Consider the following 13,881-nt stretch of genomic DNA (forward strand, 5'->3'; position numbering starts at 1 on the left):
ATATTAGTTGGCAGACTTGTTAAATCATATGGCTGTGCAGTGTGACATTCCTGAGTGGTTCAGAAAATCTTATTCTGGCTGAAAAGTATACATCAGACATGTCAAACACAAGGCCCAGGGGCCAGATGCGGCCCGCGAAGTGGTTTCATGTGGCCCGCGAAGCCATCCTGGAAACAGTGAGGGAACAGCCCCCGCTGCCTTGGCCCTGGCCCAGGCCAGCCAGGAGCCAATGTACAATTTTGTGTTGGCCATCTTGGCACTTGCCCCGGTGGACTATGCCTTGGCACTTGCCCCATTCCCACCCCCTTCTGCCAGAGACCCTCAGATCTGTCCCACTCCTGCCCAGGCCCCCACAGGCCCCCTTGACGTGAATGATGTAGAACTGGCTACGCTCACCCAGTAGGCCATACCCACTCTATCCACGCCCATCCAGTAGGCTGTACCCACTCTGGTCACACCCACTCGCCCCCCCAAGGGCATCTGCAATGCTGATGCGGCCCTCAGTGAAATTGAGCTTGACACCCCTGGTATACATGTTCCACAGAGTTTCTTTCTTTTTTTGCCAAGTAGTGTTCTTTGCTCATATGTCACACTGAAAAGCAGTTTAGGGGAAATGCAGGGAGGCAGGCAGGCAGGCAGAAAGGAAGGAAAGAGAGAGTTAGGTAATAATTCTTCACTTACAGTGCTATGGATCTTGGGGCGGGGGGAGAATTACAAAACATGGAGACCACTCTCTAAGGATTAAGTGAATTCTATTTCTACCATCTAAATAAAATAGCCAAGAACACTGTTATGTCCCGAGCCTTTGCAAACGGCTCGGGCGTTTGCAGGCAGTCCCGGGCAGGTGCAAAGCTGCCCGGGACCAGACAGGCTGTCGCCAGCGCCGTGTGCATGCGCGGGTGCTGGCGCGGGAAAAGTAACCCATTTACCCGGGAGTTGCCTATATAAGAGGCTGCGAGGCGTTTGGGCGAGGCTGAAGCCATCTTCCTGTAAGCTGAACGCTGAATAAATGAAACTGAGAACTCCAGCTGCTTCTCGTGTCTGTTTTCCCGCCAAGGACGCAACACTGGCGACGAGGGTGGGATGCCTTGCACTACCTGGAAAGGAAAAAGTGTAAGCTTACCCAAGGAGTCCTGAGCGGCGGAAGAGGAACGGCGTCGACTCGGCAGCTGCCGCCAATCCGGTGCGCATTCGGGGGTAGGCTGGCTGATAGACCCGTCTCCTGAAGATCCGAAGATGGCGAAAATCGGAAGGCTTTCGGAATTCGACGTCTCACATCCAGAGCGGTGGGAGTCCTACGTATCCAGAATGGAGAACTACTTCAAGGCAAACCAAGTGAGGGAAGATAGCTTGAAGGCCGCCACCCTGCTTTGCGTTTGCGGCCAAGACGCCTTCGAAATCGCAGAAAATCTTGTAGCACCTGTTCCAGTAGAGTCTGTAAGCTACGCAGACCTGAAGAAGCTGCTGAAAGAGCACTTCCACCCCAAGGTGTCCGTTATCTCATGGCGCCACACCTTCGAGCAGAGGGATCAACGGTCCGGTGAAACAGCCAAGGAATACATCGCCGCGCTACGGAAGGCCGCCAAGCCCTGCGAGTTCAAGGACCTCGAGGAACGACTGAGGGACCGATTCGTGTGCGGGCTAAGGCATCGAGAGCTACAACAGAGACTTTTTGCCAAGGAAGAATTATCCTTCCAAGACGCCTTAAGGGAAGTCACCGCAGAAGAAGCAGCAGGCGGCGCCATCAAAAACATGCGGCCGATCAGAAACAGTGCAGAGGGTGCGTCCGTGCACCAGGAAGACGTCCGACGAAACTCCGAGGAGGATCCGGACGAGGAAGTCGACCGTCTACACCCCGCGAAGGAAGAGAACCAGAAGGGAAGCTCTTCGGCTCTGCTCAAGTGCATCGGCTGTGGAGGTCGCCACAGGAGAACCGACTGCAAGTTCCGCTCCGCTACCTGCCGGGCATGCGGCAAGCAGGGGCATATTGCAGCTGTGTGTCTGAGCCGACGAAGGGCACAACCCCAAGAAGAACGCCTGAAAGCTTTCTTACAGGCAAACCTGATCCGTCATGCCACGTCTGCGCCTTTTCACCCGTCCACCAACGGTATGGCTGAACGCATGGTGCGCATCGCAAAGGACGCCTTGAAGAGACTCACCTACGGGGACTGGCATCACAGGTTGGCTGACTTTCTCCTTTCTTATCGCACCACACCGTCCACTTCTACAGGGAGAAGTCCAGCTGAACTTCGTTGGGGGCGCCAACTTACTACTAGACTTGACCGGTTGCATCCGGACAGACTGCCTTCATCTACCTCACATCCTAGGGCACCTAGACAACTACTTGTGGGTGCCCCGGTTTGGGCTCGCAATTACGGGCCTGGTCATACATGGGTCCCCGCTTCTGTGTCCAGGATCACAGGTCCTCTCTCCTACGAGGTTGCCCTGGACAACGGTCGTGTCCTGCGTCGGCACATCGACCAACTTCGCTCTAGGCGAGACTTTTCTGCTGAGACTCCTGGGTCTTTTCCAGGGGGGGAGGGGGACCCTTTGGAGCAAAGGGAAGGGCAAGAGCTACTGCCCACCTCCACTGAGGGAGCCACAAACGGCTCGTCCCAAGGTTCTGCAATTGCTCCGAAAAGAAAGTCATGGAGCTTACCCACACAACAGGCACTCACGCCTACTCCAGCCAGGGAGTCACCCCGGGGGCATACTCACTTTCCACACACATCACACAGCACTCCAGCAACGGAGGATACCCGGGGGCATCCCAACAAATCATTCCCCGCAAGAGAACTGGCACACAGTTCCCAAGGTTGGCCTGACCTTACCCCAAATCCTACAGGGGGTCAAACATACACAGAGTTAGTCGAGGAACCAAGTCCCGACTACAACAACCCTAGCACAAATCAGGGAACACCTGAGTTTGGGAAAGTACAGAAACCCACACGAGCCCGAACACAGAATGGGGTTCAGGGAATGGACAGCCTCCTGACAGGTCTTGGACTGACCTAGGAGGTTCTACAGAGACGCCCAGCAGCGGCTATCACTTCAAGGGGCCTGAGGGTCTACAGCTAGGTAGGTCAACCAGGTCACAAAGTAACAGAAGCCCTGGCCTGACGAGCCCGGTGGGCAAGCAAGCAGGCCAGGCATCGGGGCACAGTCCTTGGAAGACACCAGGACACAATAGAGAGAACAGGCTCACGCCTCCCTCCAGTCAGGGGACTTATGCCAGTAACCCACAGCTAAGAAGGTCACAGAGAGCAAAGAAATCTCCTAAGTACCTAGAAGACTACATAACATTGCTGGCAAGGCAAAGGCCAGTAAACAGTGGGAGCACTGGGGAGCAAAATGTCATATAAAATAAATGTTGTATGTTGGTAGTAGTTTTAGCCCGGGGGAAAGGGGTGTTATGTCCCGAGCCTTTGCAAACGGCTCGGGCGTTTGCAGGCAGTCCCGGGCAGGTGCAAAGCTGCCCGGGACCAGACAGGCTGTCGCCAGCGCCGTGCGCATGCGCGGGTGCTGGCGCGGGAAAAGTAACCCATTTACCCGGGAGTTGCCTATATAAGAGGCTGCGAGGCGTTTGGGCGAGGCTGAAGCCATCTTCCTGTAAGCTGAACGCTGAATAAAAGAAACTGAGAACTCCAGCTGCTTCTCGTGTCTGTTTTCCCGCCAAGGACGCAACAAACACATTATCTCACTTCCTACTAGAATAAGTCAGTAGAAAAATTTATAGTGTTCCTGATTTATTTTGAGATTAGCAGTAAAATGTGAATCTGTTTCCAGTTTATAGTTAGCTGTAGACTAAGCTTCTATGACTTATTTTAGAAATCATGGTGAAAAATACGGCTTATGGGTTCTCTGTATGTGGATTGCAAATACTCAGTTAGTGATTCAGTCTACCTTTGTAGTTTCCTCTCAGTGATTCATCAGTGTTTAATCTCAGTCATTTAAAATTGAAAATTATGAGATAATTTCCACTCTAGTTGGCAACCAAAACACTCTCCATAAGTCCTATATTTAGATTAGAGCAAATGTACCATTCAGCTCAGCTAGCAACAAATATAGGTTGATGTTTATTCATTAAGCATCAGCAAACACAACAAGAATAATGGTGCAAGAACCAGGGAGAAAGAGAAGGAAATGAACAAGCAAGAGATTAGAAGGATACAGAACTTAATATCAATGATCTACATTGAGATGTGTTTGAATAATGTGGATAATGATCTACATTATCTCTGGTTTTCCAGAGCATTGAATATAATGCTATAAGTAATTAGCATGGACAATTTCAAAAGGAGTAGCTTTAGTTATTCCATGTTTAAACCTTTTTACATAGCAGTAGCAAAAATAGGGATAGGAACTAGATCACCAGGTGATCCCTCCTCTATTCTACATCATTAGAGAAACAGTTTAGTGGACTGGGGTGATGTGGCCAAGAAATATATCATATTACATATAGAAAAATAGGGCTAAATATTTATTCAATTCTCTCATAGAGTAAGCTAAAACTAAATACTGTCCAAAACAATCATATAAATTATTTAAATCTTACAATCTCATCTTCTTCCATGGCGTCTTTTTAACATTTTAGAAATGTTAAACCATTCAGTCAATTTAGTTCATGAATTCACTAAAGCATTTTGATGATTTGAGTTGGTGAATCAGTTTGATGTAGGGATTTGATTACATCACTTTGAACTTAATTGAACTGACTCTCCATGTTAAATCTTCATACAATTCCAAAAATATTGGCAGGGAGAGCATTGGGGAGTTTTCTGGTAAAATGTTTTTAAGACTGAATCATATAATTCAAACTGCAGGAAGTGATTTATTTTTGAGATTACAATCAGTTTTTCACTTACCGTTAGAAACAAAGAGAAAATTCTGAAATCACATTCTCTCTTTTTAATTTTAGTTTCAGAGAATCATGGGGGTAGCAGAGACAATAATTTGTCAGTGAGATCTATCCTCTATCTGTCTGTCTGTCTTCCTGTCTGTCTGTCTCCCTCCCTCCCTCCCTCCTTCCCTCCCTCCCCTAAAAGGGATATTTTGGAAATCATTTTAGGATCTGAATAGGATAATCCTCCATCCAGTTTGTCATGCCCCTATCCCCTAACTGGAAGCCATTTGTACAATCACCAGGTTTTTTTTTTTTAAAGTATACTACATGCGTCATGATTCAGTCCAGATTGCTTCCATATGTGGATTAAGAAACTTTAATCGCTTCCATTTATTTAACTGGAATCCCAATTTGTATTATATCCATCCCTTCCCAATGTTTGTTTTGTGGAATAAAGCTTCCATTGAAGTAAAAGCATACTAACCTACTAGAAAGACGTCTATTTGAGCATTAAACTTGTTGAACTAAATATATATTTCCATGGTACCTGATTCAGTATATCTTGACTGATTTGCTTTTTATCTCACGTTATATTTTATAGAACTACTAAAATGGTTAGCCATTTACAAGTGTACCATGCTTAATCTGTTTCTAAGATGCCATTTCTTTTGCTTTCCCTTCCCCCCAGTTCCATCTACTTTTAGACACAGAGAGTCAAGATACTTTAAATTTGACAAAATGGCACTATATTATCCAAGAAAGTATTCTATTATGAAAGATTAAATCCATCATATTCTGTATGGCAAATAAAAGTGTTGATACATGGAGTGCTAACAAAGCTCAGAAGTACTGGAAGCATACAATAGAAGCATAAAATATCTGTGCTCTGCCTACCATGGCATTATGTCCAGGAAGACATGTTTGGGCATGTTTGTTTATGAAATACTGTTTGTTTTTCTAACAGTGACAATAAGAAAGAGTACTTTCCCACATTAGCTAAATACTGAAAGAACAGCTTGTCTTCAAATAATTGAGGACAGTTAGAAAATCTTTTTTAACACTGAGAAATGAAAAGGTACAATATATACAGTAGTTGTTAGGAAAATCAGGATCTTAACTGTCTCACAAATGATATTCCAGACAGCACTATGAAGTTTAGTTTTGTTAAAAAAGTACTGGATAGGTTATGACTTTGTAAAATTAAACACACAAATTAACATGACTGACACTTGAACTGTGAATAGATGCAGCTGTACAACAAATCTGGCATCCCATTAGCATTGCAGGCAGCAGCATCTGCCATCTTTACAAGGGATACATCCTACCTTAGTTAATTTAAATAATTCTCAGTTCTCTCTGTTCCAGAAGTCAAGATTACTAACTACTTCTGTTGTTCCCCACACATATCTGCAGATGTTTCAATTCATTCATTCATCATGTGAATTTTTCACATGCACAACCATTACGATTTTTATCAGAATTCTTCCCACTATGGGAATTTGTTGACTAAACTCTCAGTAGGCTGACTGGCCAAAATCAGCTAATGGAGTCAAATCTGTCATTGCTTTTATTCATATTGAGAGCATCTTTTTATGATTTTTTTCCCAGATGAATTTAATAACTGAGCATGTGATTGGATTTGGTTCTATTGGTGAATGATCAAATATTTATAAATGTCATGCATGTCTTTAAAAGTTTGATTGACATGTCTGTTGTGACCTTTACTTGCTAAAAAAAATGCAGCCATTGTAATCCATGCTTTTGTTACATATAATATAGACAGGGAAATATGCTTTTTGTGCCATGTCACCTCTGAAGATTGCTCAGAAATTAGAAAATGTGTAACTTTAACATTGCTTTCTATTAATTTCTGGTTTCATTTCAACATTCAAAATGTCCTTCTTATCTCTTAAAAATTAAGTTCAATTTCCAATTGAAGAAAGGATGAGAGAAGTGGGGAACAGAACTATACCCATTAGAGTCACCTCTGTGAGCTGGCCAGCATAGAAATTTAATATATAAATAAAAAAGTAAATAAAATATAACTATTGGGTTTATTTTAATTATTTAGATATTATGCTATAGCACTAAAATATTTCCTTAAAAATGATTTGATCCCTAATGTTCCAAGGTTTTCAAAATTCCACAATAGCACCTTGAGTTCAGTTTTTCTGAGTCCTTAAAATGCAGTTTCTTGGAAGTGTTCATTTATATTACTGTTTTATGTGTTGATTGTCAAAGCTATTTAGCCCTCTATAGTTTGAAGTAAAAGAAATATAAGGAAGCTAAAATAGACAAGTATGTTTGCCATTATCTAGAAATATAGCATGTGCTGAAAATCTTTTTATCTCTTGCTGGTCCATGAAAGTGGGCAACAACTATATCCTGACTATGAGTTGTGGTTTGATAGTCTTTGTTTCCAACAACAGAGGAAGTGATATAAAATCACTCTACCTTCTGTGATTCATCCTTGCTACTTAGAAACAGGCTGTTTATCATTTCATATAAGTTACATAAAATATATCAGCATTGTGTCAGAGCTATGGTGAAGAATGGCTTTTGTATGCATTTATGCATAACTTCTTTAGCCTAGAACTCCACATTATTGAAATTAGCGTGGTTTTTAATACTGTATATAATTTCTGTATCCCAATACAGGAAAGTTGACTTATGAGCACAATTGAGCCCAAAATTTATATTGCTAAATGAGACAGTTAAGGGAATTTTGCTCCATTTTACGACCTTCCTTGCCACAGTTGTTAAGTGAATCACTGCAGTTAGGCTCGTAATACCATTGTTAAGGGAACCTTGCTTCCTCATTGACTTTGCTTGTTAGAAGATTGCAAAAGATGATCACATGATCCCAGGATACTACAACTGTCATAAATATGAATCAGTTGCCAAGCTTCTGAATTTTGATCATGTGACCATGGTGATGCTGTAATGGTTTTGTGAAAAACTTTCATAAATCACTTTTTAAAGTGCTGTTGTAACTTCAAATGGTTACCAAATGAATTTTGTAAATCGAGGACTACCTGTACCAGAAAATAAAAGTGACGATTGGTACCTTGGAAAAAATAACTTCTGCTGTTATATTTTTACCTAAACATCCTTCAGAATATTCCGTTATTGTTCAAACTTCCATTTTCAAAAACAATGAATGATCTGCTTGAATTAATTTGTAATTGGTAGCAATAGCCTCAAAAAAATAGGAGACTATTATTTAGATAGGGTAATGTACACTTGGGAATCTATCAAAATAGCACTTTAAAACAGAAAGTAAACATTGATTCAGTTCCATTAAAAAATAATTCACAGTGCAAATAATTTTGATGCATTCTTGAGTTGTAAATAGATCAAATACAGTAGAACAGATAAAATACTTCTATCAAAAGTTGATAATTTGTAAAGATAATGGACTAGGTGCATTCCTATTCAAGAAATATTTTGAACTGCAGCAGACATTTACTTATTTAAATAAACATTGCAATTATGTGCATGTATACTTCTTTGTGCCAGGTCTTTAGTGTTCTCTGAGCTTGGTTTTCTTGCAGATATTTCACTACCATCACTGATGATGTTACTTAGTTTGGTAATGAAACCTCTGCAACATAAACCACAACATTCAAAGAGCACCACAGACTCTACAATTCAACCCTGATTTTCAAATATTCTCTTCTATTTTATTTACTTGTGCATACAGACAATCTAGATAGAAGAACATGCATAGTAAAGCAAAAGTTGAAATTCAGGATGTAGAACATAATACTTTTTTTTAGTATTGTGCCACTTCTTCTACAGTACATATCTTCAACTTCTGATGTTGAAAATCCCAGAGTGAAATTTTTTCCTAAGCAAAACAAATGCACTCCCTTGTTTATTTGATTCCATCAGTGGGTAGTAATCATTGATTTCACCTGTGCTCAATAATAGGTAGATTGTTCATTTTAAGTATTTTTATAACTCACTCATTTCTGGTAAGAGTTAACAATGAAATCTATAATGTTTATACATGCTAAACTATTACTAGAATGTAACCACAATAAATACAGCATTGTGCAGTAAACACCTATTTATATTGTTAGAAAAGGGGAAAAATTGTTTTCTAGATTAATTCATTTAAGTAAGCTTAGAATTTACACATTGCAGCATCTGGAATTCAAAATACACACTCAGATTGTCAGTTGCAGTTTCTCAATTTTTTTATTATGTTGTGAATATATTACATAGTAAGTTTCGTTTTCAGAAAGCTGGAAGATATCCAGAGTAATCACTGAGTAAAACCAGCATGAATATTATATTCATGTATGTAGTCAGTGCTGATTTACTATAAATTAAATAAACTAATTTACTCAAAATGCTCCACCACCCTACAATCTTATCTCAAAGAGTAAACTGTTCCTGGGACAATCATATTCTGTACAGTTAGTAAAAATGCCATCAATATTAGTATATTTAAGAGCCAGGTGGTCTAATGATAAAAGCACTGAGATGGGAACTGGGAGCCATACGGTTTAGTCCCATCTTTGACAAGAAGCCAGCTGGATGACCTTGGGCCATTACTCCCTCAGCTGTAGGAATAAGGCAAGAGCAAACCAGTTCCAAAATCTCCCCCCCAAAAATCTACAGGGATTCATTCAGACAGATGTCAGAAATCAACACTGACTTGGCACAGTTTTATGTATTTTGAGCAAAGCACTGAGGCAATGAACAAACCAGAACCAAAGTCACAATCCTTTACAGGGAAAAAAAATACATTGAAGTCTCATAACTGATAAACCCACTACAGAAGTCCATTAAGTCCATTCATATCTTGGTTCATAATTCTTGCTTGGAGCAAGATCCAGATCTTTGTGACCTTCTAAAAGGCAAGCAGACATGGGGCTGCCAGAGAAGGGGAAATTATTCCACATAACAGAGAAGGGATGCTTCTGGGGACCCACCAAGTGACTCTGTTTCAGCAATGGGGCCCGGAGCATGCCCATTCTGCTGAATCTATTGGGATGGGCAGAAACCATTGGGGAGAGGTGTTCCTGCAAGTCACTGGCCTCATGCCATGTAGGACAACCAGCACTGTGAACTGCACCTGGAAGCCTAGTGAGAGGCCATTGCAGCTCATATGGCTGCAATGTTAAATGGGTACATCATGGAGTGCCTCCTATGTGCTACTGCATTCTGGATCAGCTGATGTTTAGTTTCCGTTTCATGTCTTTTAACCATTCCACTCTGATATACAGGTAGTCCTTGACTTACGACCACAAGTGAGCCCAAATTTTCTGTTATTAAATGAGATTTTATTTATTTATTTATTTTATTTATTTATTTATGAGACTTATATACCGCTTTAAGTGCAAGCACTCTCTAAGCGGTGTACACCAGTAAACAATGTATATATATATTTACATTGCCCCCAACAATCTGGGTCCTCATTTTACCTACCCCGGAAGGATGGAAGGCTGAGTCAACCTTGAGCCAGTGAGATATTTGTTAAGTGAGGTTTGCCCCATTTTATGACCTTTCTTGCCTCAGTTGTTAGGTGAATCACCGCAGTTGATATGTTAGTAACCCAGTTATTAAGTGAATCTGGTTTCCCCCTTGACTTTGCTTGTCAGAAGGTCACAAAAGGTGATCACATGACCTTGGGACACAGCAACGGTCATATATATAAACCAATTGTGAAGCATCTGAATTTTGATTCACGATCATGGGGATGCCGCAAAGGTTATAACTGTGAAAAATGGTCATTAGTCACTTTTTTCAGTGTCATTGTAACTTTGAATGGTCACTAAATGAACTTTTGTAAGTTGAGGACTATCTGTATTGAACCATAGTGTTGGGCTACAATTGGGTTTAAAAAAATTAAGAAAATTATTTTTCTTATGAAAATAATTGTGTAATGTTTTCAGAACATGAGTTATTGGTTCAGTCATTATTTTCCAAAATAAGCCTCGATTCTGTGCGACATTATGTACTATACATAAAGCATTTATGATTATTTTAATATTAGATATTCCATTCTTCAAATAGAAGATATTTGTTAAATGATTATGAATATTATAAAATATGAACCTAATTTTTATACTTGTGTTTCATTTTTGTTAGACAGGGTCATTTACTAGATTCTCCTTTCATTGGCTTGTTGTTTTCCTCCCTAGTATTAAGGTCTGGTATCGGATCAAGGCAAGAACTATTTTTTTAAGTTCTTACCTGCGTATTTCAGGGCCCAGTTATATCGAGATCCTGATCAACTGAACAGGCTATGGATGCAGTGCTATTAGTCAGGAAGGAAACCTGCGAAACTTGCTCCCTTCGCTGAAAAGCAATAAGAACGAAAGCAATGATAGAGACGCTTATTGTCATGGCAACACCTAGAAAGGAATTTCCCTGGTTTCCTTGGTAAAATCTTCTGTCTGATTTAGAGTCTGTTTATAGGACAGTTTTCAAAGTATCAAAGTCAATGAAAATACAGTGTGGTCAGGAAAAAAAGTAATTTAGGGGGTTTTTTTGTTTTTTTTTATTTATGCTCCGAAAGAGAAAGAAGCTTCTTTCATGTGATCACCTTTTGCAATCTTCTAACAGGCAAAGTCAATGAGAAAGCCAGGTTCTCTTAACAAATGTATTACGAACTTAACTGCATTGATTCACTTAACAGCTGGGGCAAGGAAAGTCGTAAAATGGAGCAAAATCCACTTAACTGTCTCGTTTAGCAATATATAAATTTTGGATTCAATTGTGGTCATGGATCAACTATCTGTACTGGGATACAGAAATTATACAGCATTAAAAACTATGCTAAAAAAAATCTGTGTTTTCTACAGATAATTATTGATGTAGGACCGGTTGCTTAGTAATCATGCAAAGTTACAACAGACCCCTGCCCAAAAGCTACTTATAACCCATTTTGAAGTTATGATGGCCACATAAACCACATGATCACATTTTGGGCACTTGGCAATCAGCTGACTCTTTGGGCCATTTGCAATGGCCTATGGTCACGTAACTGCAATTTCTGATGATTTTTGCCAGTTTGTGACATTTATTTCCAGTTCCGGCAAAAAATGCCCATTGGATAAAAAAGGATTCATTTAACAACTACTGCAAAAAAGGTCATAACATTGGGTGTGGCCACATGATGACCTGCTTAATGATGTGAAGACTTATGACCATAATTCCGAGTTCTACTACTGTTATAAGTTGAGCACTGCCTATAATAGAAGTTCTCCATTATAGAAGGCATTTTACTCGTGGACATTGCAACCGACTTTGGCGAACTTCAGAAAGTTAAGCAGAGCCAGACCTACTTAGTTAGATGAGAGACCATTAGGAAATATCACATTAACAACATCCCAGAAATAAATAAATCACTTCTATACTGTTTCCACGAAAAGTATGTGGAAGTGTCCTTACATACACAAAGAGCTAAGCTTGACTAGAAGGAGATTTTAATGTATCTATTCAACATCTAAATATGGTAATTGTCTGCCGAAAAAACAAAAAAAAATAAATTGGGGGAGGGGGCAAAGATGATTTCCTCTTTGTGCATGCTCCTAGTTCAGTTAGTTTATTTTAATTCATTACTTGACTTTTGAACTCTGGGAATGCACTGAGATATTATACATTAAGGCAGTCACTCTGAATCAGTTATATGTTTATCAGAGTTGAGATTCATAAAAAATCTACCATGGGTAAGGCATAGGCTTAACTATTGAAATTATAACCAAATGATTTCAGTTTTGATAGAGATAGGGAGCTTAAGAAAGGAAAGTCTGAGGACAATTGCAGAAGTGAATGAATGAAAATGGTTATGATGATTTTACCCTTTTAATTAGCCAAAGTCCCAATCACGTGCTTTCTGTACTGGTTTTATCTACTTTTATCTACTTATATACTTTGCTGAGAAAAGAAGCGATGGATACTTCCCTCAAATGCACTTTATTTTTGTTGTGACCTTCAAGCAGTTAATTAAGGATGGATAGCATAACATTGCCCAAGTTTTGGAAAACCTCCAGACATTATATCAAAATGACAGTAACATTAGAACAAGCTGCTTCAGAAAGTAAATTTTATTTTGGCTCTGCTCAAAAGAAAATTTGAAAACAGTGTGTTTCTCAGAATTCTGAGGATAAGCTGATAAATTCCAATTTTTCAAGGAAAATCAGCTTGGCCTCATCCCCTGTGGATGTAAAGAGCTTTGTCTGATCTCAAAGTGAAGTTGAAGTACCAGCAATCCTAGGGAATGAAGCTATCAAATGGTGTATAAAAAGCTGATTATCACACACGGAAATGTTATTTAAGGAACTCAAAATAGGGCTTCTTGTGAATGAGAACAATATTTCTTATATGGAGGAACTCAGCAAGTGCTTTTCTGACGAATGACAGCTAAATCTGAGCAGGATGTTAAGATCTCAAGCTTAATAACTTTCAGTGTCAAGTTGTTGGTTGCTGGAATAATTTTCTCCTATTCATGTCTTGTTACCTGATATTTTAAAAAAAATAATACAATAAGCTGCTTTGCAGCGTATTTGGTATTTGTTTAGTATGTGGTAAAGTCTCCTAGGTATAGTTTATTCAGCTTAAATAAAAGCAAGGTAAAATAAATAATTCAGCCTGATACAGGACCAACTAAAATGTTCTGCAGCTTTAGTTAAATCAGTTGTGATTTTGCTTAAAGGCTTACAGTAAAGCCTTTAACATATTTTAACATCCCCTGTTTGAGAAAATGGCTGCCATAGAGCTATGTCAAGTCACAGAATGTTGGGGCAGCCTCTTCTCATTGCAGCCTCTACAGTGGTAGGTGCAATGATTATAACTTAATCATACATAGCTCTGGGAAAGACTGTTATAAGTGACCAGTCATTAGTTGAGGACTACCTGTAGTGGTACTGACATAAAAACTACAGAGGGCCATGTGCCATCTTCCTCTGTTCTTACCATACATGCATCATAAGGAGCTAAATTGATTATGTCTGCTCAAGACATAGAGCATGGGTATTCAAACTTGGCCCTTTTATGACTTGTGGACTTCAACTCCCAGAATT

The 13,881-nt window shown here is 40.2% G+C and overlaps 1 protein-coding gene across 19 annotated transcripts in view; it reads left to right on the forward strand.

The window, feature by feature from the left end:
• SYNE1 (spectrin repeat containing nuclear envelope protein 1) overlaps positions 1 to 13,881 on the forward strand; it is a 306,096-nt gene that overhangs the window by 26,350 nt on the left and 265,865 nt on the right. The window lies entirely within an intron of this gene.

Source organism: Crotalus tigris, unplaced genomic scaffold (genome assembly GCF_016545835.1).
Source record: "Crotalus tigris isolate CLP2741 ecotype Arizona unplaced genomic scaffold, ASM1654583v1 scf7180000018818.712119, whole genome shotgun sequence".
Lineage (NCBI taxonomy): Eukaryota > Metazoa > Chordata > Lepidosauria > Squamata > Viperidae > Crotalus > Crotalus tigris.